The 27,345-nt window shown below is 38.3% G+C and overlaps 1 protein-coding gene across 9 annotated transcripts in view; it reads right to left on the bottom strand.

Annotated features, from left to right (window-relative positions):
- Positions 1–27,345, bottom strand: part of rdgB (retinal degeneration B) — a 485,210-nt gene that overhangs the window by 137,554 nt on the left and 320,311 nt on the right. The window lies entirely within an intron of this gene.

Raw genomic sequence — 27,345 nt, 5'->3', positions numbered from 1 at the left:
TTTACTTTCTTACACTTTATCACATACCCCCACCACTCCTGTTTCAAAAGTAGTGTTACTCTTGCCCTTGCTCTTGTCCTCTCACTAACCCCTGACTTTACTCCCAAGACATTCCCAAACCACTCTTCCCCTTTACCCTTGAGCTTGGTGTCACTCAGAGCCAAAACATCCAGGTTCCTTTCCTCAAACATACTACCTATCTCTCCTTTTTTCTCATCTTGGTTACATCCAAACACATTTAGACACCCCAATCTAAGCTTTCGAGGAGGATGAGCACTCCCGGCATGACTCCTTCTGTTTCCCCTTTTAGAAAGTTAAAATACAAGGAGCGGAGGGTTTCTAGCCCCCGCTCCAGTCCCCTTTAGTCACCTTCTATGACATGTGAGGAATGTGTGGGAAGTACTCTTTCTCCCCTTGTTTTGTGTAATCATACTATCTCAAAAGGCTTTCATGCATGCATTTTCGATTACTTCTTTCCACTAAATAACCTTCTCACATCTTCATCCCTCTTTCTTTCTATCCTCCAAATTACAACGATACTATGCAAAGTATCGATTCCTACTGCTCGTTTTCTACCTATTCTAGATTCCCACTCACATAGGAGCAAAAGAGCAAGTAACCTTTTATACAAGCTTTTCGCACACCCTATGCTTGAATATTTTCCATTCACCACAGCTTTCAGTGCACCTCCAATTTCTCTCCCCTTTATGACTCTCACTTCAACTTCAGCTTTTCCATTACGTTCCTCACTAAACTTTACTCCCAAATATCCTAACTAATCTTACAATTCTCAGCTCTTCCCCATGCAAGTGATATTTGAATTTGCCATTCCCTCACTTCAAAAAACTAGCATCTTAATTCTATCAGCATTCGCTTTCAGTATCTTCCTCCTATATCACTGAATCAGCCAACCATCTATCCAACCCTTCCTTCAATCTAACTAAATTCACAGGATTATCTGCATGCAAAAACTGTAGGAAACTTATATTCAGTCTCTCCAGGGAAAAGCATCATACTCACTCTCATCTCACATGGTTTCCCAACCATAAAATCAATTAACACCTGTGACATCACATAACCTAAACACTCATCCACACTTATTTCAGACCAGTGACTAGTACCACAACTTACTCTCATACATGCACTTTCATGTAAATGCTCTTAACAGCATTCATAAGTCTTCCATGGACAGCTTATATGGTGCTTTCCTATTCATTTCATGAAAGAACTTTTGTATATCTATAAATGCTGCATTCATCTACTTCTCTAATACTTTCTCCAGTGCTTGTTTAAGTGCAAAAATTTAATCTACACACCCTTTTCCCTTCATAAATTGAAAAAATCTTTTGAATCAATTTGAAACATTCAGATTTATCCCAATATCTATTAAAGTATATGTTAACAAAAAATTTTCATTTTGAAAATGAAGAAATTTTTCTCTCTGAGGTGATGTTGCACAAGCATAAGAGACATGCTATAGGATATGTCTATAGATATCATGTTTTAGGCCCATAGTATACCAGTGAAGAAGCACTGGCCTTCCTCACCCTACACTAGCCAATCAATCATGAATGTGGCAGGTCACTTGTTTCAGGCCAATCCTTAGCCAAGCAGAGACCATTACAAAGATGATATCATCAACCCTTTCAATCCCTGTTGCTAGCAGATAAGAATTTACATATTGCAGGCAGGCATAAACCAAAAGAAGTCACAGCTGGGATAAGAGTTTTTCAAAGAAAGAGACGGGAAGGTAAGGCAAGGCTCGAAAGCCAGGAAAAAATGCTTGCAGGACAATGCTTCTGTAAGAAAAAGTTTTGCAGTTTTCATACATACATTTCCCTCCTCTGCAGTCTGTTCTATGAGCATGAAAGCATATCCACGTGAAGGAGGGAAGGAGGAGGGTTCAGAGAAAAACTCTCAGATAAGGGGACTAAACCGAAATGTGAAAACAAATGCCTTTATCAGTGATTCAGAAGCACATTGAAATGTGTCTCTCCTAAAGGAGGAATCCCCAGAGCCACTTAGGGTAGAACTACAATGTCTAAAGTAAGGTAATGTCTGATGAAGGCGAAACAAGTAGTAAAGAATCCTTTTCTTGATTTCTTCTAATAGTCTGAGTGGCCACCTTCCTCACATCATGTGCTTTACTACAAAGCACGAGTTGAGTAAATACAAGTTTCTTAATTCATACAGAGATATTTCTCACTGAAATGGGTTACAAGGTTCAAGGGTGCACATCTATATGGTTCCCTTGATAATCTTTCATGGTCTCAAAGAGATAACTAAGTACAGGATATGATGCTTTCTTGAACTCTTGTATGAAAGGATAACATGAGGGCTATTTCTATATTCAAGTTTTATACCCAGCCAAAAATCTGTGATCTGGGTTCATCTTAACCCATTAGTTTGTCATCAAATAGAAAATTCTTTTTGTCTGGACAGTGTGTAATTCACTAACTCTCCTTCCAGAGCCCATGGCTCAAACAGTTGTACAGATTTTGAATTCAGTGTCAAATACACCTCCATCATACTAAGCACCGCTTAAAGGTGAATTAGCATTTGGAAGTACAGAACCCACAGTAAACTAACCTCAAATGAGAGTCATGAGCTTCAGCGTGAACCGAATAGTTAGCAATAATACATACTCTGGTCTTTGCTATCAATGAAACATGACCCAGAAGGATGCTAAAATCCTCTAAGGAAAACAATGATCTTAAGGCTGTGTTCTGAAAGGGAAACACAACAGATCAAATAACAAGAGGAAAGCTATTTAGGGTCCTCCTTAGCGCAGGATGTGACTTCCAATGGTTATTTCAACCATTTCACTTTAGCTGTCCTAAAACAAAATCTACATTATGTTCTGTGTGTTGAATGTTTTCAAATGTTCTAAAAAAATATCTCCAAAAGTTTGCTATTAACAGTTAAGGAGAAAAAAATTTTCTAAGTAAACTGATATGCATCTCAACCTGGTGAAACTATGTTTATGTGTCATACATACATGCTCTTTAACTTATGCTGTTCCACTGTCAGGTGTATAAGGTACTTTTGGAGTACTAGTAGGAATATGTCATGAAATGTGTGGCATTCTTGGAAGAGTTTTCATCACAAAGAAATTTGATTATTGAACTCTCTCATTACTAATAACAATAATTTTGTAAAAGTGTCACAGCTTCACAAATCATTACATAACATAAGGGTGCAGATCTAATGTAAGCTTCCTGGACATTACCATATATACTGACCAATATATGGAGAAAAATTTAAGCTGCACCATCTCGTAAAAATGTGTGGGATGCCAATACATGAATTAATGACCATCTTTATTTTGCCTAGAGGATGTGGCAGGCAATGCATGAATTACCAACATATGTGTGCCAACCACAGAGAGAAAAATAAAATGATTGTGATGTACACAACATGGCCACATGCAGGTAATATTTTCTTTGGAAAAGGAAAATGCATTGTTATAATAAACAGACCAGATGGTAAGTGCTAAAAATAGAAGTATACTTATTGGCCCAATCTAAATCATAAACCTCACAGGAGAAGATAAAACAAATTTTCTCAACTATGTATAGGTCCTCCCCATGTATCTACAAAACATGAGTGATACATGATATGGATATTGAATTAAAAGAGAGAAATGATAAACCCTTTCCTTGTAAGTACTCAAGCATATCACAAGGATCTTGTACTAAAGGAAAGTTGGTTTATCTCTAAATCTGCCAATGATGACTTCAGTGTATGGAGTAATTTCATCATAAGAACTTACCTGAAGGCAAGATCACAGCATTGCACCAAAACCTTTGTGTGGTGATGGTTACCAAATCCATTGGTTTCTTAAATATAAGACAGCAAGGCCTATATCAAATTATACCATCTAGTATAAAAGGACTTTTTGGCTATAAGAATGTTTTTTGTTTCTTCTTGAATCCCCCAACAATGACTAGGGGTTTGAGACTTCTTACTTCATTAAGATCCTCACAGTATACTTGGAATTCCAGGTATATGTAGCAGGAGCTTCCTCACAATGCCATGGCTCAAGTCGAGCTGTATCAAAGACGGAATACATAAACTCCTATGGCTGAACAAGGATCAAAATAAAAATGTTTACCAGAGTTCAAAAGCAACAGGAGGGCTTAGACTACTTTTCTCTTCCTGTCTCATTTTCTTAACAATCTAAAGGGAAAATGCCTGATCTACACATCCTCTACCACTCCTAACACTAAATTGTTCTTCCCTAGTCTGATGCTCTTAATCATCATTCTCCCTTGTAACTTACAAGGTTCAATAAATAAACTTATACCTCTGTAATCAAAACATTCACCCGTACTCCCATGCCTTTATACAATGGCATTATACGTACAGGCATTACATTAATCCTCAGGCACCTCTCCATTAGCATTACATACATTCTAAACCTAACTAAACAATTTGACTGCAATTACATCCACTCCCAACTGGCTCGCTGCAATCAATTTCATGTGTGGCTTTCACCACCTCTTCTCTTTTCACAAAACCACTTGCCATGATTCTCTTGCTTCACATAACTCCCTAACCTGGTTATCCCACATCTGCCAAACTGTATCAAAAACATTCAACACTCCTTCAAAGAATTCACTCTATCCTCTTCACCTCATCTCTTCCTGTTACCACTTCCCCATCTACCCCCTTCACCAATGTAATCATTACACTCTTGTTTTTCTTACACTATTAACTTCCTTCCCATACATTTCCATTTCTCCCTGAAGTCCGCTGATATTTGCTCACACCAACCCTCATTTGCCCTCTTTTTCAACCCCTGAATCTTTCTCTTTATCTCTTGAAGCTTTCTCTTATACATCTTCTAATCACATGAATTCCTTCCCTGCAAGTAATGCCCTTACATCTCTCTTTTCTCAATAAGCAATTTTACTTCATCAACCTGCCAAGCACTATCTTTGTAATCAGTATTGTTTGTCTAAACACCCATTCCTCATCCACACCCCTAGCTTCATTTACTCTCACCTTCTGTCACTATACACTCAGTCTCTCCTGGTACCTCCTCATACAAGTCTGTTTCCAATCTCACTTACTTTCAATACCTTCTTCTCTCCAAAATCACTTTCTCTTTTCCCTAAGCCCTGACAAATCTTCACCCTCAACCCCAAAGAGTAGAGCATTCATAACCAAGAGTCTTTCTTCTACACAACCATCAAATTATTCATAATCCAATAATGACCACTTTCCATTTTTCCTACTTATCTATGCATGCTTATGTATATGTCCCTTTTTTTTTTTTTTTCAAAACATGTATTCCCAACATTCATAACTGCCACTTAACCACTTTCACATTCAAAGCCCATCAAACTATTACCAAATCCCTCACACCAAAACTGCTGACACATTCACTCAGATCCTTCCAAATCACTCTTGCCTCTCTTCCTCAGTGTTCTTAAGGCCAAGTGCATAAGCACTTCTAATCACATACCTCCCTTAATCCTCTTTCATTTTTACTGACATCAGTCTAGGACTCATTTTCTTCACCATTTCACACACACCCACAACTCCTTCTTCAATAGATGTGCTACCCTAACTTAACTATCACCCTTACACTAACCCCTTTGACATTCCTAAACCATTCTTTCTTCTAACATTTGAGCTCAGTTTCACTCAGAGCTAGTTACATGCACACGCATTCAGATAACCCAGCCTGAACTATTTTTTCCCTGTGAAACAACAAGCAACCAAGCTATTGAATAAATATATCTCACTTATAATCAATCTACGACAAATTTCTACGAAAGGGTCCCAGTGTTATCAAGGACCTTTCTAAAGGCTCCTGTGCCTCAAGGATACAGAAAATGGAGACTTTTGGAGAGAAGAGTTCTTCCATGAGACTGTAATCCTAATGATACAGCCTTGCCAAAAGTGATTTTTCACTCAAGGTGTAACCTTGAGCAGGCAGAGTTTAGTAACACTTAAACGAATACATACAAATCCCAAAACACATACCACAGCACATATACAGTACATCAATCTAAATAATGAAGAGAAAAATAAGTAAAAGGATACTATAACCATAGGGCGGATAAAGCCGGTTTGGTAGTATATAGTGTCTTGAGAGCACTGGATGCTAAAGAATTCTAAGATTGCTAGTAGCTGGGAGTGGGTGGGTTAATGACATCACTTCTGTGGCAGTCTCTGACTGGCCAGGGGAGGGCTCAAAATGAGCAAGCTGCCAGAACCACGGCTGAGAGGTTAGCAAAGGGTGAGGAAAGCTAGAGCTTCCTTATCAGAAATACTGAAGGTTGGAATGTCCAAAACCCTAATTCTTCAACAGGTGTCCAATAAAATTTCTCTTGTGCTCACAGGAAAGACCAAAGGGGATCTAAACTACAAAATTTTTAACTGCTGAAGTGGAACTTTACATGACTGATATATCAAATAATGTAATACATAAATAACAAATAATGTAAGAGAACATCAGAATGCCACAACTGAGGTGTGATAATATCAATTAAGCAAATTCTAAAGTGAAGCTACACATTTGTATCATCGTGTCTCCATGCAGCATAATCAAATGTGATAAATTATGGCTGATGCAATATACATGAATCTTTCAATTGAAGTAAATGCACAGTAAATAAACTTAATAAAGGAAGACACTTACACTAACTAAAATAAAGACATGCAAGGGATGATTGGTGAATTTCTATTTCTTAAGAGATGAATAAGATATACAGCTCATACCCAAGAATATTATTTCCTTATATTTTACTGTACATATGAGGTTTTCCTGATTATTATTCTTCACATTTGGAATGACTGGGCATGTGAAACAGCCAAATAAACCACTTGATATGAGCTCCTATCTTGCCAACAGATCTCAATTCTTACAAATTTCTGCTTTAATTTTGTGACAATTCACTATACCACAAAGTGCAACAGGGTGTCCAATTCAGAGCACACTTATAACATCTCAGTTATGCCTAAATTTTCCACATCTTTCATATATATTTCCACCTTACTTGGGTGCAGGAGCCTTTAGAAAGGTCCTGGGTAACACCAAGACTCTTGCATACATAATGGTCTTGGGATAATTATAAATAAAACAATATATATATATATATATATATATATATATATATATATATATATATATGTAAGGCAAGTGCACGAGTAGGAAGAAAGGAAAGTGACTGGTTCCCAGTGAATGTCGGTTTGCGACAGGGGTGAGTGATGTCTCCATGGTTGTTTAATTTGTTTTTGGATGGGGTGGATAGGGAGGTGAATGCAAGGGTTTTAGGGCAAGTATGTAGTCTGTTGTAGATGAGAGGGCTTGGGAAGTGAGTCAGTTGGTCACTGATGTTACAGCGCTGGTGGCTGATTCAGGTGAAAAAACTGCAGAAGTTGGTGACTGAGTTTGGTAAAGTGCGTGAAAGAAGAAGGTTGAGACTAAATGTGAATAAGAGCAAGGTTATTAGGTTCAGTAGGGTTGAGGGACAAGTCAACTGGGAGGTAAGTTTGAATGGGGAAAACTGGAGAAAGTGAAGTGTTTTAGATATCTGGGAGTGGATCTAGAGGCAGAAGTGAGTCACAGGGTGGGGGAGGGAGCGAAGGTTCTGGGAGCGTTGAAGAATGTGTGGAAGGCAAGAACATTATCTCGGAGAGCAAAAATGGGAATGTTTAATGGTATAGTGGTTCCAACAATGTTATATGGTTGCGAGGCATGGGCTATAGATAGGGTTGTGTGCAGGAGGGTGGATGTGTTGGAAATGAAATGTTTGAGGACAATATGTGGTGTGAGGTGGTTTGATCGAGTAAGTAATGAAAGGGTGAGAGAGAGGTGTGATAATAATAATAAGAGTGTGGTTGAAAGAGCTGAAGATGTGCTAAAATGGTATGGGTAGCAATGGCAATAGTCTCCATAACTAGTGGACTCCAGTGCTGCTTCTCAACCTTTACTGCCTCACCCTTAGTGGGCCACTGGCAGAGGGCAACTCTAGTGCAGTGTTTACAGAGGTTTCTATCTAATGTTCCTATGGCTACTACTACCTAATGCTCCTGCATACTACTACTACCTAATTTTATACCTAATGCTCCTGCCTAAATGTTCCCAACTACTACTGCTATCTAATGCTCCTATATTTTAACCAAACGGCAGGACTAGCACACAGTGTTCATCACAGGAAAATCTAGAGTTACAAAGCTAAGTGTTACCATGTGTTATGTGCAACAAGGAGAGATTGTATGTTTGTGGGCAGAAAGTCAGAAGTCCATGTGTTGGTGAGGCAGAAAGGAGAGACAACTACCTGGGTCAGAGGAGTGCAACTTGACAACCAGTGAAGTGCTGGCTCACTACACAACTGTCACTAACTCTCCCGATACCCAGGCAGGTAGTACTGGTAATATACCTCCCTGGTCATTGACTGTTTACCAACTACTACCTACCTACCTACATAACAATGCCTCTCCTCCTCTCTCTCTCTCATTTTGATATAAACATATTCATTTTAAGGAAACTGATTAATAAGATATAACATAAACTGAAAAAAATTTAGTTCTCTACAGGAATACTGTGAGGTAAATAATGATACATAATTGATACTATTGTATGAATGATAGTGGGTGCAAAAGAACATTACATGTCAACAATAATTTGTTTGTTGCATATATGTGGTCTGTGTGTACTTGTAAAACAAACCAAACTAAGATTTGTATCATCATACTCCGAGGTAAATAAAAATACATATCAAAATGAGGAAAAATGAACAAGCTTTTGTTCAAGAGCAACTGCTGGCAACACAGCTTCACTTGGGATAGGAGTACCTTTTGATACCGTATCTTATTTGTTTTCAATGCTGGAAGAGTTAGTGTCCACAAAGGCACTTTCCACATGCCGACTTAAAAAAATAACGCAAATAACATCAAAACAATAAAAAAAAAATGAACAAGCTTTCATTCTAAGGTGACCACTGGCAACAATGGATCCACCTGTCCTTGGAACACTGATGACTTATCATGGTTTCTTTCAAAGCTGGAGGAGTCAGTGCCCATAAATTCACTCTACAAATGACGCAAAGATAGATCATCTCGTAATTTACGGTCACTTATGTCTGGTCCTCTAAAGCTAGCAATAACTGCTCAATTTCTTCCCTAAAAAGTTTGCATAAATGTGTTTTCTCTGGCATGGATAGAGGATGAGTGACCATGGCAGAGATTATCTCACACTACCTTTTCAGCAACTACTACGACAGCATGCAGTCTTCAGAGAAGTGAAACTTGATATGCATCCTAATGTCTACAGGAATCAATCAGCTCATGTCAATATTCATCTGAAGGAGTTAAGGGGTCAAATTACTGGAAGGCATACCTTCCAATTCAGTTGATGTTGGAAAAAGGCAAACTATACAAGTATGTTTGCAGTCCTGTTACCAGCAGCTGTACTTATATATAGGATGGCAGTCTTGAAGGGGTTAAAAAGGGTGAGTTGGTTTAGCAAGAGATTTAAAGAAAAGTTTAATAATGCCTCCTACATTATCTTCTCAGTGCTTTGGGTTCCCTGGTAGGGGGTCAGGCCATTATCTGCATGGTGAACCAAGGGTTTGATGATTAGCAGTGCCTAACCCATAAATGTTTGCAAACAACTCTAACTTGTAACTTTCTGATCATTCAATTATTTTTTTTTTTTTTTTTGTAAATGCCTGTTCTATAACATAACACTACTGATAATAATGTCATATATATATCCTCTTTCAAATGCCTGTTCTATATCATAGCACTACTGATAATAATGTCATACATATCCTATCTCTGAGACTATATCTATTATTCATTTTTTTATTATATTTTGTTGCTGTCTCCTGCGTTAGTGAGGTATATTTATCTTTTAAAATATCTGAGTTTGTAAATCATTTCCCTGCCATGCTGAATGAAAAATAATCATGTTTCATACCATCATCACAGCCAACACAATCATTATACTGTTACAAAGCAATATTGCATAATATATAATGAGTATGTGAATCATCATGATAAATATGTAAAAGAATTATATATTTTCTCTACTTTTCATTTTACATACTATTTTCAATCACACATCTGACACACCAAATGTTTCAAAAGTGGATCCTTAAAGTCTATGACACTTCAGAACACAAAATTTTTGATTTATTTTGCTGAAGCAATTTACCTTATCAGAGCATGACATACATTTTTTTTGGGTAGTGATGTGTGCATCATCTAATCAGCAGTGTTAAACAAGAAAACAAACAATGTCAAACTTCTAAGAAAATTCAAATTTGGTTAAAAATGCTAAAGTTGCTCTCCAGGGAAGCTCTTATGGCAAATTAAAGAAAGCACAGCTTTCCAAATAAAACTACTTTTATGAGTGCATGTTTTAAGACAAAATACTTCTTACCAAGGAGAAAATTGAGAAAGAAAAAATTTAAGGACAAGGTAAATTAGACTCCCTGTACTATTAAGCTACACCAAAAACTTAAGGATACACTAAATAATCAAAAAGGTCATACTCCATATCAGCATTCACACAGAGTCTTCATTTCTTATTCAAGAAACTGACCTATATTCAGAAACCTAGCAGGAAAACCATGAACTTAATTGCCATGTATCCATTGCCAACAAATGATACAGCTTTCCTAAATATTGGTGTGAAAATATCTTTTCCTCCTGAATTTGATCATTCAGCCTAAAGGGAAGCACTGCCTCTTAACAGTACTTTGGCAACAATTGATTGTATTACCAAAATGTTTTGGAGAAATTATCTACATGAATGAAACAACTACTGAATATGTAGTGTCTAAAACCGCTGCTACCTTAAACACCTTAAACAGACATCCTAACTGCACAAATCAAATGTTAGCACAAGGTTAGAAACACTTAAGAGTAATGGGTAACTTGATTACAGCCTTTTTAAACCTATTTGATAAGATCAAACTGTGAAGTTCTTTGAAACATGGAAAGACAGAGCAACCATAGGCCACAACATGAAATCAAGAAACTCATTAGTAAAGTTGTAAAGAGGCACTTTTACAGCTTGATACTTTTACAGTTTAAGATTAATGGATGAAAAGAATAAGGTGCAGAGAAAGTCTGAGAGATTGAGCCTTATGAGTGTAGGACTCCTTTACCATACCATGTAAATAAGTAATCACAGATGGATGGTTATTTAATAATGTGCTTGCCTTGTATGATGACAGGCAAAGAACCTGTTTGGGAAAACACATGACTTGCATCAAGTAAGCTTCTACTCTGAAATCATTATATTAACAAGAAAAGGAATGAACCTACTCTATCTACTTAACTTTAATAGCTAGTAAAATATTCAATGTAAGGAATGAACCTTCTCTCTGGCATTACTTAGATATTCCATGCAAAGAATGAACCTAATCTTTGGAACAAACATTTATACCTAATGAGGTATTACATGTGAAAAATAAACATACTCTTTAGAAAAAACAACTCTAACTCATCCAATATACCTAGTAAAAGATGTAACTACTCAATGGAATGAAAATATATAACTAATCATATATTCCATGAAACGAATGAGCCTGCTCTGTGAAACAAGCATTTATAAATAAGTGACTCTGACAAGAACCTGTTGTTACGAACCAGTATATACCTCATCCAGCCCAATGAACTGGGAAGATTAATGTATTCACTGCAGCCTGTTCTTATATGTCACAGTATTTCATTTTCGGCTCACTGTGTCTGGGTCATACACCCTCAAAATTTTTGAATTGCCTGCCCCTGCCCTAAGGTGATTTATATACAGCCATTCAAGTTTCTGGTGACATTCTACACAATGCTAACACATACCACAACCTAAATTTTTCCATACAGTGATGAACCCACATGATAATTTGAGGGAAGCCCATATGAAGTCTGTGCCCTCTTGTTATGGCGTTGTGTACCTGGTATGCCTTATATGCCTAGCTGTGAAACAGCATAACTTAAATGGTGTATATCCCATGTCGGCAATTTTCACAAAGTTAAATTTCACACCATTCTACTTACAAAATTTTCTAGCTGATCATAATAATAAAATTATGGAAGAAACTTCTAAAAAAAAATTGAAAAGCTCCCACACACAGAATGTATAGTGGATATTAGAACTGCCACAGCAAAGGGATTGAACTGAAAAGTACCACTACTTACCCGTATATATCAACGAGATTTTGCCTGAAGGCAGGGCTAGCATGCAACAACATTGTTGTTTTCTGCTGCCACACACTGTCCATGATTGTCCATGTATAGTAATTGCTTTATCAAGGAACATTTCTCCCATGACAGATATCATATTCTTATGTTTTGGTCATGTAATACTATAAAAAGTAAAACAATAATTGCCTTAGCCCAGTCATCAGACACCTGACCACTCTTCTATGCTCCCATACACAATTTCCAAATCCACTCCATAGCAGTTCACTTTCAACCTTCAATATTTTGCTCACCACTGCACTGTCTAAAGGCAGGAATATCATGAAGCACTCACAATATATCTTGTTGATTCACATTCTTGTTGTCTTCAGTTGCCACACATTGTCCATAATCATCTAAAAATGTTGATGTGATATTTCCAGGTTAATACTGTATTGTACTGTGACTATTTCCTTAAGGAACGTGTTTACCACAGTATAGATCATATTCATGTTTTGGATATGTAATTCTAGAAAACATATAACAATCATTGCCTTAGTAGTTATCAGACACTTCATCACTTTCCATGCTTTCATAAAACAATTCCTGAATTCACTCCACAGCAGTTCACTTCCACCCTTCACTATTTAGTCATCATACCATCAATAATCCAGGCTTTTCCAATCTTTAAGAACTTTCTCTTCTTACAGTCCTTTCTCCATGGTAAAATGTTTCCTATCCAAGATACCTACCCATTTCTCTTCCTCCTTCCTACCATACTAACAGACATGTCTTTTTCATCATCATCTTCAAATAAGTTCTTTCATGAGCAAACATGCCCAGAGGCATCAGTGACCAGTCCATAAACTACACCCTTATCCAATTTCCTTCCACTCTGATTTCAAGCTACTGAGTTTCCAAACAGTTGATCTTATACTAGGTACACTAGAATTAGCATCAAACTTGCTAAAATGATTCTGGACTCTTGGTTAAAAGATTCTCAAAGCTATATTGTTATGTGCATAGATAATATCTGGTAACAACTGCGTATCAGCCCCTCTGATTCTAGTGTACTCAATGACATACTGATTAGCAAATCTTCCAGTATACAGTCCAGTATACAGTACACAGGCTCTTTATAATTGAAATCCCTTATCATCAGAACTCTGTTGTCTTAAAGGCTGGATGTCTTGCTGCTTCTTGTAACACCCAAACTGCTCCTTCATTGTTATCTTTATATAGTTGTCCTGGTTAAATTAAAATTCTTTGGAGGATTGTAAACCACGGAAAGGTCTGTGGGGCCTGGATGTGGATTGGGATATGCGGGTTTGGTGCATTACACATGACAGCTAGAGACTGAGTGCGAACGAATGTGACCATTTTTGTCTGTTTTTCCTGGCGCTACCTAGCTGAAGAGGAGGGTTGCAATGCTATTTCCTGTGTGGCGGGGTAAAGACATGAATATGCACATGTGTATATGTCTGTGTATGTATATGTGCTTGCATGGGCATTTATGTATATACATGTATATATTTATTTTGCTTTGTCACTGTCTCCCGCGTCTGCGAGGTAGCGCAAGGAAACAGACGAAAGAAATGGCCCAACCCAACCCCATACACATGTATATACATACACGTCCAAACACGCAAATATACATACCTATACATCTCAATGTACACATATATATACACACACAGACACATACATATATACCCATGCACACACTTCACACTGTCTGCCTTTATTCATTCCCATCGCCACCTCGCCACACATGGAATACCATCCCCCTCCCCCCTCATGTGTGCGAGGTAGCGCTACGAAAAGACAACAAAGGCCCCACTTGTTCACACTCAGTCTCTAGCTTTCATGCAATAATGCCTGCAACCACAGCTCCCTTTCCACATCCAGGCCCCACACAACTTTCCATGGTTTACCCCAGACGCTTCACATGCCCTGATTCAATCCACTGACAGCACGTCAACCCCGGTATACCACATCGATCCAATTCACTCTATTCCTTGCCCGCCTTGCACCTTCCTGCATGTTCAGGCCCCGATCACTCAAAATCTTTTTCACTCCATCTTTCCACCTCCAATTTGGTCTCCCACTTCTCCTCGTTCCCTCCACCTCCGACACATATATCCTCTTGGTCAATCTTTCCTCACTCATTCTCTCCATGTGACCAAACCATTTCAAAACACCCTCTTCTGCTCTATCAACCACGCTCTTTTTATTTCCACACATCTCTCTTACCCTTACATAACTTACTCGATCAAACCACCTCACACCACACATTGTCCTCAAACATCTCATTTCCAGCACATCCACCCTCCTCCACACAACTCTATCCATAGCCCACGCCTCGCAACCATACAACATTGTTGGAACCACTATTCCTTCAAACATACCCATTTTTGCTTTCCGAGATACTGTTCTCGACTTCCACACATTCTTCAAGGCTCCCAGGATTTTCGCCCCCTCCCACACCCTATGATTCACTTCCGCTTCCATGGTTCCATCCGCTGCCAGATCCACTCCCAGATATCTAAAACACTTTACTTCCTCCAGTTTTTCTCCATTCAAACTTACCTCCCAATTGACTTGACCCTCAACCCTACTGTACCTAATAACCTTGCTCTTATTCACATTTACTCTTAACTTTCTTCTTTCACACACTTTACCAAACTCAGTCACCAGCTTCTGCAGTTTCTCACATGAATCAGCCACCAGCGCTGTATCATCAGCAAACAACAACTGACTCACTTCCCAAGCTCTCTCATCCACAACAGACTTCATACTTGCCCCTCTTTCCAAAACTCTTGCATTCACCTCCCTAACAACCCCATCCATAAACAAATCAAACAACCATGGAGACATCACACACCCCTGCCGCAAACCTACATTCACTGAGAACCAATCACTTTCCTCTCTTCCTACATGTACATATGCCTTACATCCTCTATAAAAACTTTTCACTGCTTCTAACAACTTGCCTCCCACACCATATATTCTTAATACCTCCCACAGAGCATCTCTATCAACTCTATCATATGCCTTCTCCAGATCCATAAATGCTACATACAAATCCATTTGCTTTTCTAAGTATTTCTCACATACATTCTTCAAAGCAAACACCTGATCCACATATCCTCTACCACTTCTGAAACCACACTGCTCTTCCCCAATCTGATGCTCTGTACATGCCTTCACCCTCTCAATCAATACCCTCCCATATAATTTACCAGGAATACTCAACAAACTTATACCTCTGTAATTTGAGCACTCACTCTTATCCTTATCCCCTTTGCCTTTGTACAATGGCACTATGCATGCATTCCGCCAATCCTCAGGCACCTCACCATGAGTCATACATACATTAAATAACCTTACCAACCAGTCAACAATACAGTCACCCCCTTTTTCAACCGATTCCACTGCAATACCATCCAAACCTGCTGCCTTGCCGGCTTTCATCTTCCGCAAAGCTTTTACTACCTCTTCTCTGTTTACCAAATCATTTTCCCTAACCCTCTCACTTTGCACACCACCTCGACCAAAACACCCTATATCTGCCACTCTATCATCAAACACATTCAACAAACCTTCAAAATACTCACTCCATCTCCTTCTCACATCACCACTACTTGTTATCACCTCCCCATTTGCACCCTTCAATATCATACAAACCTCCAACAGCCAGGATTGAACCCGGGACCCCTGTGCCACAGGTGTGAATGCTACCGCCAGGCTATGGGCCTATAGCCTAGCGGTAGCATTCCTGCCTGTGGCACAGGGGTCGCGGGTTTGATCCTGGCTGTTGGAGGCTTGTATGTTCTATGAAGGTGCGCGTTCATATGCACTTGATTCGTATATACATATGCACACACATATATATATATATATATATATATATATATATATATATATATATATATATATATATATATATATATATATTATCCCTGGGGATAGGGGATTAAGAATACTTCCCACGTATTCCCTGCGTGTCGTAGAAGGCGACTAAAAGGGGAGGGAGCGGGGGGCTGGAAATCCTCCCCTCTCGTTTTTTTTTTTTTTTTCCAAAAGAAGGAACAGAGGGGGCCAGGTGAAGATATTCCAAAAAAGGCCTAGTCCTCTGTTCCTAACGCTACCTCGCTAACGCGGGAAATGGCGAATAGTTTAAAAGAAAAAGAAAAAAAAAAATATATATATATATATATATATATATATATATATATATATATATATATATATATACATATATATATATATAGGGATCTGGAGAAGGTAAATGATAGAGTTGATAGAGATGCTCTGTGGAAGGTATTAAGAATATAAGGCGTGGGAGGCAAGTTGTTAGAAGCAGTGAAAAGTTTTTATCGAGGAAGTAAGGCATGTGTACGTGTGGGAAGAGAGGAGAGTGATTGGTTCTCAGTGAATGTAGGTTTGTGGCAGGGGTAAGTGATGTCTCTATGGTTGTTTAATTTGTTTATGGATGGGGTTGTTAGGGAGGTGAATGCAAGAGTTTTGGAAAGAGGGGAAAGTATGAAGTCTGTTGGGGATGAGAGAGCTTGGGAAGTGAGTCAGTTGTTGTTCGCTGATGATACAGCGCTGGTGGCTGATTCATGTGAGAAACTGCAGAAGCTGGTGACTGAGTTTGGTAAAGTGTGTGAAAGAAGAAAGTTAAGAGTAAATGTGAATAATAGCAAGGTTATTAGGTACAGTAGGGTTGAGGGTCAAGTCAATTGGGAGGTAAGTTTGAATGGAGAAAAACTGGAGGAAGTAAAGTGTTTTAGATATCTGGGAGTGGATCTGGCAGCAGATGGAACCATGGAAGTGGAAGTGGATCATAGGGTGGGGGGGGGGGGCCGAAAATTCTGGGAGCCCTGAAGAATGTGTGGAAGTCGAGAACATTATCTCGGAAAGCAAAAATGGGTATGTTTGAAGGAATAGTGGTTCCAACAATGTTGTATGGTTGCGAGGCGTGGGCTATGGATAGAGTTGTGCGCAGGAGGATGGATGTGCTGGAAATGAGATGTTTGAGGACAATGTGTGGTGTGAGGTGGTTTGATCGAGTAAGTAACGTAAGGGTAAGAGAGATGTGTGAAAATAAAAAGAGCGTGGTTGAGAGAGCAGAGAGGGTGTTTTGAAATGGTTTGGGCACATGGAGAGAATGAGTGAGGAAAGGTTGACCAAGAGGATATATGTGTCGGAGGTGGAGGGAACGAGGAGAAGTGGGAGACCAAATTGGAGGTGGAAAGATGGAGTGAAAAAGATTTTGTGTGATCGGGGCCTGAACATGCAGGAGGGTGAAAGGAGGGCAAGGAATAGAGTGAATTGGATCGATGTGGTATACCGGGGTTGACGTGCTGTCAATGGATTGAATCAGGGCTTGTGAAGCGTCTGGGGTAAACCATGGAAAGCTGTGTAGGTATGTATATTTGCGTGTGTGGACGTATGTATATACATGTGCATGGGGGTGGGTTGGGCCATTTCTTTCGTCTATTTCCTTGCGCTACCTCGCAAACGTGGGAGACAGCGACAAAGCAAAAAAAAAAAATATATATATATATATATATATATATATATATATATATATGGAAGCGGAAGTAAATCATAGGGTGGGGGAGGGGGCGAAAATCCTGGCAGCCTTGAAGAATGTGTAGAGGTTGAGAACATTATCTCCGAAAGCAAAAATGGCTATGTTTGAAGGAATAGTGGTTCCAACAATTTTGTATGGTTGCGAGGCGTGGGCTATGGATAGAGTTATGCGCAGGAGGGTGGATGTGCTGGAAATGAGATGTTTGAGGACAATATGTGGTGTGAGGTGGTTTGATCGAATAAGTAATGTAAGGGTAAGAGAGATGTGTGGAAATAAAAAGAGCATGGTTGAGAGAGAGCAGAAGAGGGTGTTTTGAAATGGTTTGGGCACATGGAGAGAATGAGTGAGGAAAGATTGACCAAGAGGATATATGTGTCGGAGGTGGAGGGAACAAGAAGTGGGAGACCAAATTGGAGGTGGAAAGATGGAGTGAAAAAGATTTTGAGTGATCGGGGCCTGAACATGCAGGAGGGTAAAAGGCGGGCAAGGAATAGAGTGAATTGGATCGATGTGGTATACTGGGGTCAATGTGCTGTCAATGGATTGAATCAGGGCATGTGAAGCGTCTGGGGTAAACCATGGAAAGTTCTGTGGGGCCTGGATGTGGAAAGGGAGCTGTGGTTTCGGGCATTATTGCATGACAGCTGGAGACTGAGTGTGAACGAATGGGACCTTTGTTGTCTTTTCCTAGCGCTACCTTGCACACATGAGGGGGGAGGGGGATGTTATCCCATGTGTGGCGAGGTGGCGATGGAAATAAATAAAGGCAGACAGTATGAATTATGTACATGTGTATATATGTATATATGTATGTGTCTGTGTGTGTATATATATGTGTACATTGAGATGTATAGGTATGTATATTTGCGTGTGTGGACGTGTGTGTATATACATGTGTATGGGGGTGGGTTGGGCCATTTCTTTCGTCTGTTTCCTTGCGCTACCTCGCAAACACGGGAGACAGCGACAAAGCAAAATAAATAAAAAAAAAATAATAATATATATATATGTTTGCTTTGAAGAATGTATGTGAGAAATACTTCGGAAAGCAAATGGATTTGTATGTAGCATTTATGGATCTGGAGAAGGCATATGATAGAGTTGATAGAGATGCTCTGTGGAAGGTATTAAGAATATATGGTGTGGGAGGCAAGTCGTTACAAGCAGTGAAAAGTTTCTTTCGAGGATGTAAGGTATGTGTACGTGTAGGAAGAGAGGAAAGTGATTGGTTCTCAGTGAATGTAGGTTTGCGGCAGGGATGCATGATATCTCCATGGTTGTTTAATTTGTTTATGGATGGGGTTGTTAGGGAGGTGAATGCAAGAGTTTTAGAAAGAGGGGCAAGTATGCAATCTGTTGTGGATGAGAGAGCTTGGGAAGTGAGTCAGTTGTTGTTCGCTGATGATACATCACTGGTGGCTGATTCGGGCGAGAAACTGCAGAAGCTGGTGACTGAGTTTGGTAAAGTGTGTGAAAGAACAAAGCTGAGAGTTAATGTGAATAAGAGCAAGGTTATTAGGTACAGCAGGGTTGAGGGTCAAGTCAATTGGGAGGTAAGTTTGAATGGAGAAAAACTGGAGGAAGTGAAGTGTTTTATATATTTGGGAGTGGATTTGGCAGTGGATGGAACCATGGAAGCGGAAGTGAATCATAGGGTGGGGGAGTGGGCGAAAGTTCTGGGAGCGTTGAAGAATGTGTGGAAGTCGAGAACATTATGTCAGAAAGCAAAAATGGGTATGTTTGAAGGAATAGTGGTTCCAACAATATTATATGGTTGCGAGGCGTGGGCTATGGATAGAATTGTGTGGAGGAGGGTGGATGTGCTGGAAATGAGATGTTTGAGGACAATATGTGGTGTGAGGTGGTTTGATCGAGTAAGTAATAATAGGGTAAGAGAGATGTGTGGTAATAAGAAGAGTGTGATTGAGAGAGCAGAAGAAGGTGTTTTGAAATGGTTTTGGCACATGGAGAGAATGAGTGAGGAAAGATTGACCAAGAGGATATATGTGTCAGAGTTGGAGGGAACGAGGAGAAGTGGGAGACCAAATTGGAGGTGGAAAGATGGAGTGAAAAAGATTTTGAAATATCAGGGCCTGAACATGCAGGAGGGTGAAAAGCATGCAAGGAATAGAGTGAATTGGAACGATGTGGTATACCGGGGTCAACGTGTTGTCAATGGATTGAACCAGGGCATGTGAAGCGTTTGGGGTAAACCATGGAGAGTTCTGTGGGACCTGGATGTGGAAAGGGAGTTGTGGTTTCGGTGCATTATTACATGACAGCTAGAGACTGAGTGTGAACGAATGTGGCCTTTGTTGTCTTTTCCTGGTGCTACCTCGCACACATGCCGGAGGAGGGGGTTGTTATTTCATGTGTGGCGGGGTAGCGATGGGAATGAATAAAGGCAAACAGTATGAATTATGTACATGTGTATATATGTATATGTTTGTGTGTGTATATGTATGTATACGTTGAGATGTATAGGTATGTATATGTACGTGTGTGGACGTTTATGTATATACATGTGTATGTGGGAGGGTTGGGCGTCTTTCATCTGTTTCCTTGCGCTACCTCGCTAACATGGGAGACAGCGACAAAGCAAAATAAGTACATGAAAATAATATACAAATGAATAAATATATATATGTGTATGTGAGTGAATGGGCCATTCTTCATCTGCTTCCTGGTGCTACCAAGCCCCACAAGATACAGCATCATTACCTCTACCCTGAGCCAGATGCTCATTTCACTGACCAACCCCTAGGGATGGATGAACAGCTGGGTTGACTGTGGACCAACTGCTGCAACCAGGACATAGATTTAAATTTAGCTTAAGAATAACTCATGTTCTCTTATTTAATCTTATTTAAAATTTAGCTTAAGAATAACTTATCATGTTCTCTTATCATTTACTCTTAATGATATTAAATGAGAACTTACCAGAAAATTTGGTGTTGGGTGATTGAGATGGTGTTAAGAGTGGAATGACTAGTAAGAGGAGGGAGGGGAGTACATTTGTCTGTCAACCCCTGAATTATCTAACAAAGGTCATAGTTCAGTGAAGGACATAATTGTATGGAACTGTGCATAATGTGTACACTGTATCTGAAAATCATATAAATAATACTTAATGAATACCTAATGTATCTGAAAATTACATCAGTAAGCCATATTTAAACACAATACGGTGCATAGTTAAACATTTTACATAATTATCAATCAATCTCTGGCCATCATGTTACAAAGGATCTCCAAAAGTGTGAAGTATGTTATCATAAAATCAAAACAAACACATGTGTGAGTTATGTAAACTAAGCATGGTGGCTGTTGTGCACTCAGTTGATGACAAGATCTGTCATGTCAGTAGTAATAAGACAGCCAGTGCATCGTAAGAAAGTTTTCAAAATTTAAATGTCTATTCATCACCAAATAAGGTAAGTTTGCTTGATTTTTTCTTGATTTTTCTTGGTATTTCAAGTCAAAAGACTTGAAATAACTTCGAGTTTGTGACACACCCCTGTACTGGGGTACCCCTAAATTTTGAAGGCTTCTTAGTTCAAGGGTTAAGGATAGTCATAACTTGGATCTTAAATATATATGGATGTAGATCACAAAAATGTAAATGAATACGAACTGTTTGCAACTTTTCTCAATGAGACTCAGCTGTCTAATGGTGTTTTCATTAATACACTTGCTGTATCCTTAACTCTACTAACTATATACCCTTCTTCAGTTATTCATATTCTTGTCACAAGGCCGTAACATCATCCCATCTATAAACTGATTCCAATGTTCAACATAAGAAAGGTTGAAATCCTCCCACATAAATGATGGTAGGGCTGCAGCCCTCACATTTTCCTTTCTTAATGATCTAACTAAATTATCAACCACCCTCCCTATATTTCAGCCCATCATGACTGCTCTCTTTACACTTTGGATCTGTTTTCTGCCTCTAATCCCTCATGCTATAGTTACACAGTTTTGCCCTTAGTTGGCTCATCTGACCATACTTTAATAAATGTCTCTTCACTAACGGCATCTTCTCCAGTAGTTCCCTCAAAGCATCAGTATTGCCGCTTTAGTATCACTGACTGGAGTAAGCTAATGAAAATTCTTTCTTGAATTTCCTTAGGAAGATTACTGACTCACCTTGAAAGATGCTTCTGGCTATGCTAAGCATACAGCATAGATTATTGTTATGGGAACTGATGCATAAGCCCCACTTTCCTCAGATACTATCTCTTCAAAGTCTGGTTCAGCATTTTCTGTTTTGAGGTTATTGGGCAAGCAACTTTGCATGTCAGTCCTAGAAAAATAACCTTCCCCAGCTCACACTCACCTTTCATCTCCTCTTATAATGATAACAAACATGTTTTCATATGGTGAAACATGATATCTTTATCCAAATAATGTGTGAAAACCTCTCCTTTCCTACTAACAGGTCTATCGAGAGTTTAGCAAAAAAAAAAGGGGGGGACTTCTTTTGTACTGCCTTTCCTTCACTTTCCTGTTCTGAAAAATGTTGTAGCTGTCTCTCCTAAAGACAGAAAAACTCTTTTTAGTTCTCTTTTTCATTTTTATCCAACTAGAATGAGTAAGACATTACCCCATGATCCACCTGTTATTAACCCTGAATCTCTCCCTACAATATCTTTTTGTACAGTTCAAAACTCACTTCTCACTCTGGCCACAAACATGGCATGTGGTCTAAATGCCATCCCCCTTTGTATTTTGATGAAGTATGCTTCTAAACTTATGATCACACTTGCTTGTGTGTTTCACTTCTGCCTTAAAGAAAAAAATATTCAACTTGGAAAAATTTTCTGGTAGAGCCTGTCTCTGAGAGAGGTACCTTTCTAATCCTTCCAAATATTGTACTCTTGCTTTGACTTCCACTGCACCTGTTCCCCTATTGATTTACTGGAATTTCACTTCAAAATAACTTATAAATTAGGAAACCATTTCATTTAACAGGAGCTAAAACTCACTGTAACAGATTTTTGAATACCTAATAACCCCTGGTATGATTAAATGACAGCTTTGCACAGCTACTGTGCCACTGTAACTAACAAGGAGCTATAATACAATGGTAATGTATCATTTCTAAAGGTAACAGAATCTGGATCAAGCAGCATAACAAAAGACAGGGGAGAGGTGTGTTTGTGGTGGATGAGGAAGCAAGAATATTGAAAAAGAAAAAAAAAAAAATAAAGCCAACTTACTGTATTGGTGCTGTATAGATATCAGTGATTCACGTGCTCACCAATGATGTAATGCCTGCATTATCACTGCTGGCATAACATATCATCATCACACTGGTGTCCAACCATCACCATGCTTAATTTGCCTGACTCACATATAAATTTGTCTTAATTTCATAAAATAATAACACAATGTACACTTTTGCAGATTTTTGCAAGATAATAGCCAATGAATAAAAGATAATGAGTACATAAGATGCCCAATAGGGTTTTTACACATGCTATTTATATAAATTTTGGACACATCACTTCCTCCTTTAGTTTAATTTACATAATTTTCAGGTATATACAACTCACAATTTTGTTTACACTGTTTTGTTATCCAATGCACAATTATTTGAACTGTCTACATATAAGTCCATCTCCACTTGTTTTAGAATATCTCATCCGTATCTCCTCTATATCATAATCAAGATCAGTTTCATATTGTGACTGAAATAATGCTCGACATTCAGTGAGTTATCATTATGGTCAACAACACCCAAGAGACAATCACATATATGCTAGGCTGAGCAGGAATGGCTGCACTGCAATGTTGTGGAAAGCAGTAAGCAAACTTGTTTGGGGTTGACTGTGTTAAATGAGTAAATGACAGCAGGATTTTGCCAGTGCTACATGTAATGGCTAGTGACAAAAAGCAGTCAGTCCAATGATAGGGCTCGGTAGCAAGTTTAGTGACAAGGATACTTGGTGAGTCAAATGACAGGGACTGCCGGTTTTTCTATTTTTTTTCAGTGACAGGAACTTTTATTATATCCAGTGACAGGTTTCACCAAAAAATCTTATAATGAGGACCAGTGGTAGGTTTGGTGACAGGCTGTTGGCACAGCTGGTCACAAGGTCATCAATGTGATAATTGCTGCCTTCATCTTAGACCCACTCCTTCGACAACACAACAACATGACAAGACCAATAGGAAGTGACTAATCAGTTGTCCAAGGATTAATACCAAATCATCAATCAAAAAAGACCCAGGAAAAGGTTCCTCCTTTTCTAATTGTGTCTTGACAGTTACCAAGTAAAGATAAAATAGTAAACACTGGTACAGTGTACACATATGCTCCTAAGGTGAGTTACACTGACCACTGAGCATGCAGCATGACAGCAAGCTTCCCAAGAAGGCATCATGAAATGTGTCTTGAAAAAAAAATGCATTAAAAGGATACTCTAAATGAAAAAGCCTATGCTAGTCCACATGAGCAAGAGTAATAGGGACCAATGCAGTGTTCAGCATTCAAAAAGATCTCACACAGATTATTCCATGTGGGAATAAAATATATTCAAGTATAGAAAGGGTCAAACACCACCTCAGTAAAGATACTGAATAAAAAACTTGATAATCCCCTAAAACAAGATGGAATAACTGCCATCTGGCTCGCAACAGCTTCCCCCTTCCTAGGGAAATCATCTAGAATGGAAAAACAAAATTGCAGCCAAACAAGCTACAACCTGAGTATAATGCAGACCCTACAAGAAAAAGAAATGGTAAATAAACCAGATCAGACCCACAAAGATGAGGGGGTAAAGCAAACAGAGGTAATGTTTAGCCAGACTGAGCAGCAAGCACGTAATAACACCAGCTAGACTGGTTACAGGTACTGGGCTGAGGAAAGTTGTTCGAAGAAGTAGATGATTTACTGTTTTATCACAGGTGCAGCCATCCATTAGGGGTAAAAGCAAATTGTGTCACACAAGGGAGGATCCTGAGTTAAGGTGGGAGTCTCAGGCACAGCAAGCCCTCTCACAGCCTCTGTAAATCAACTCTGAGAAATAAAAGCAAGATGGTTCACCAAGCTGTGTAGATAAGTACATAATATGTGACTTCCATGTTTCTAAAAAATGAATAAATATGATGCTGTACCTGCATAAAATCATCTGCACTTGATGGATAAAGTAGCAATCTATCTATCTATCTATCTATCTATCTATCTATCTATATTTTTGATATCTGTTCCCTATATGAACTCCTATAAGAGGATGGACTCAAGCAAAAGGGATAAAGTAGCTTCAACTTATAAGATATATTCCTAAATTAACATAAGACATCTGTATTTGAAAATTCTCACTTCCTTTTTTGTACAAAGAATTGATCAATCATCCCTTAAACAATGGTATGAGATCCATGCGACAGTCACTTCAAGTAATAATTGGTAAATAATTCTAATGCTTCTGAAAAAAGATATAATTATTTACCAGCACTTTCAAATGCATATTTATTGCTATCAGATCAAATGAAACCCATGCAATACTGGATCCCAGTGGGTTTTGGAATAAGCTACAAAAGCCTCTACTAGTTTATATAACATATAGACAAACTTTTGACAATATGAGCTTTTGAGAATTCAGAACAGACAAAAAAATCTATTTACTGCTAGCATTACCATCAAGTAAATGACTTGAACCAGCTTATGTAAATTCACATGATGTGCTGAAGTTTCAGTTACAAGTTGCTCCAAAAGCTCATCCACAAAAATTTTTCCATTTATCCAGAATCATGCAATTTCATGTGTTTGACCTGTTGCAAGGGCATCACCTCTCAATATATCACAAGCTTATTAAAAAAAGCATTAAACAAATCAGGAACACAGGAAGGATGGGCGGTCAGGTTCACAAAAGTAAGATACGCATTTTCTATATATCATGGCAACCTTCTAAAAACATCATACCATATACAGTGATATGTCATGAAGACAACTAATTCTCATATGATATATACCATATTCTTAGATGAAAAAAAAAAAATGAATACAAATAAATTTTACTTTGATTTGTTAATATACTTCATATCTACTGCACTCTATTAATCCATTAAATAAAAAAAGTTCATGCCAATCACTGCGATAAACTCTACAGGATTTTTTGAATAGTAGTCAAAATCATGTCACTAAACAAAATATAAATCTTTGCATGGACACCATAGTCACTTACGTAACTTTTCAATGAATTTTGAGTCATAAGTAATTTTTATCACTTATGCTTACACGAAAAAATCATAAATCAAATTACCTGAACCTGTTTGTATTAATGTTTTCTTTACAAGGTTTTCATTGCAAGTTTTCACTTCTGTAAAGGCCTCAATTTAAATGAAAGGATCAGTGATTCCAGCTATTAATGGATTTGAATGGGCTGACAACAAAGCTGTAACAGATGGCATCTGGATTATCTTATGGAAGACCATTAATATGGTACTAATATTTTTAATTTCCCTGGAATCGAGAAAAAAAGAATACTAATGACGCATCTCCTACATATCATAAAAGATAACAGTAAGGGACGGGTATCAGGACTGGATATCCTCCTCTCTAGTATTACTGCCTTCTAAAAGTATAAACAGAGAAAGCAGCTCAGAGGAAATTTTTCCATAAGGGATCAATCATCTTTTTCTGATGCTGCCTCACTAAGGCAGGGTTGAAAAATCATCCATTATCTTGTATTTGCATAAATCACTCCAGAAATATAAGGCAGCAGGTATTCTTAAATTCCACATCTTTCAACAAACACTTCTGTTTTTAATCTTTTCATCTCTTCCTGCTCTTTTCTTCTATCTTCCACTAAGCATAATAATTTTTTCATATATATTCTTATTTGCTACAATGCAAATACCTGGCAATTATCTAATCTGTTAATTCCAAAACATAATGCTAGTTCGTTTTCATTTATCTCGTGATTTGTTATTCATTCTTTAACTCATGATTATAAATAGTGGACAGTGAGATGTTTGGAAAGACTACATGCACTACTTCATCAAAATGGGTGCAGCATATATAATATATGCAAAGTAATCCTTGTGAGATCTATATACAACTTATGGGTGAAGTTCACTTGCAGTATTTACAGTAGAATTTTACACAGGAATCTTACTTGACTGATCCTAATGGTCATTAAGTCTACAAATCTGAACTTCAAATCATGCTGCCCCATTAGTTTTGAGAGGTACCCATTTTAAGAAGATATCCCTTTCGTTTTTTAGGAAAAATATGTTTATAACTGCCATAATGTGCAATACTCTTCATGTAATCATCAATCAATAAGTGAAAAATACTCTCTCTTTAATCATCATTTCATGTGCAACATCGGCATAATCTCCTTAATCAATGGAGTAAGATCACATACTCCATATATCACAATATATATCAAACCTCCATACAATTATTTTTACTTTCTTTTTCTGCTATGATCTTAATTTGAAATATTCAAAAGTTGCCTCTTAAAGTGAAGTATATCTGAAAATTTTCTTTTGTGAATCTGATGTGACTTAATAATTAAGAATGCAAAAATTGGGCTGCCAGTTATGAAAAAGGCATGATTACCCGTCATCAAACGATCGCAAAGTCAACT

Source organism: Panulirus ornatus, chromosome 19, assembly GCF_036320965.1.
Source record: "Panulirus ornatus isolate Po-2019 chromosome 19, ASM3632096v1, whole genome shotgun sequence".
In the NCBI taxonomy this organism is placed as follows: domain Eukaryota; kingdom Metazoa; phylum Arthropoda; class Malacostraca; order Decapoda; family Palinuridae; genus Panulirus; species Panulirus ornatus.
Note: the sequence above shows the minus strand (reverse complement) of the source record. Positions and strands in the feature narration are given on the sequence as shown.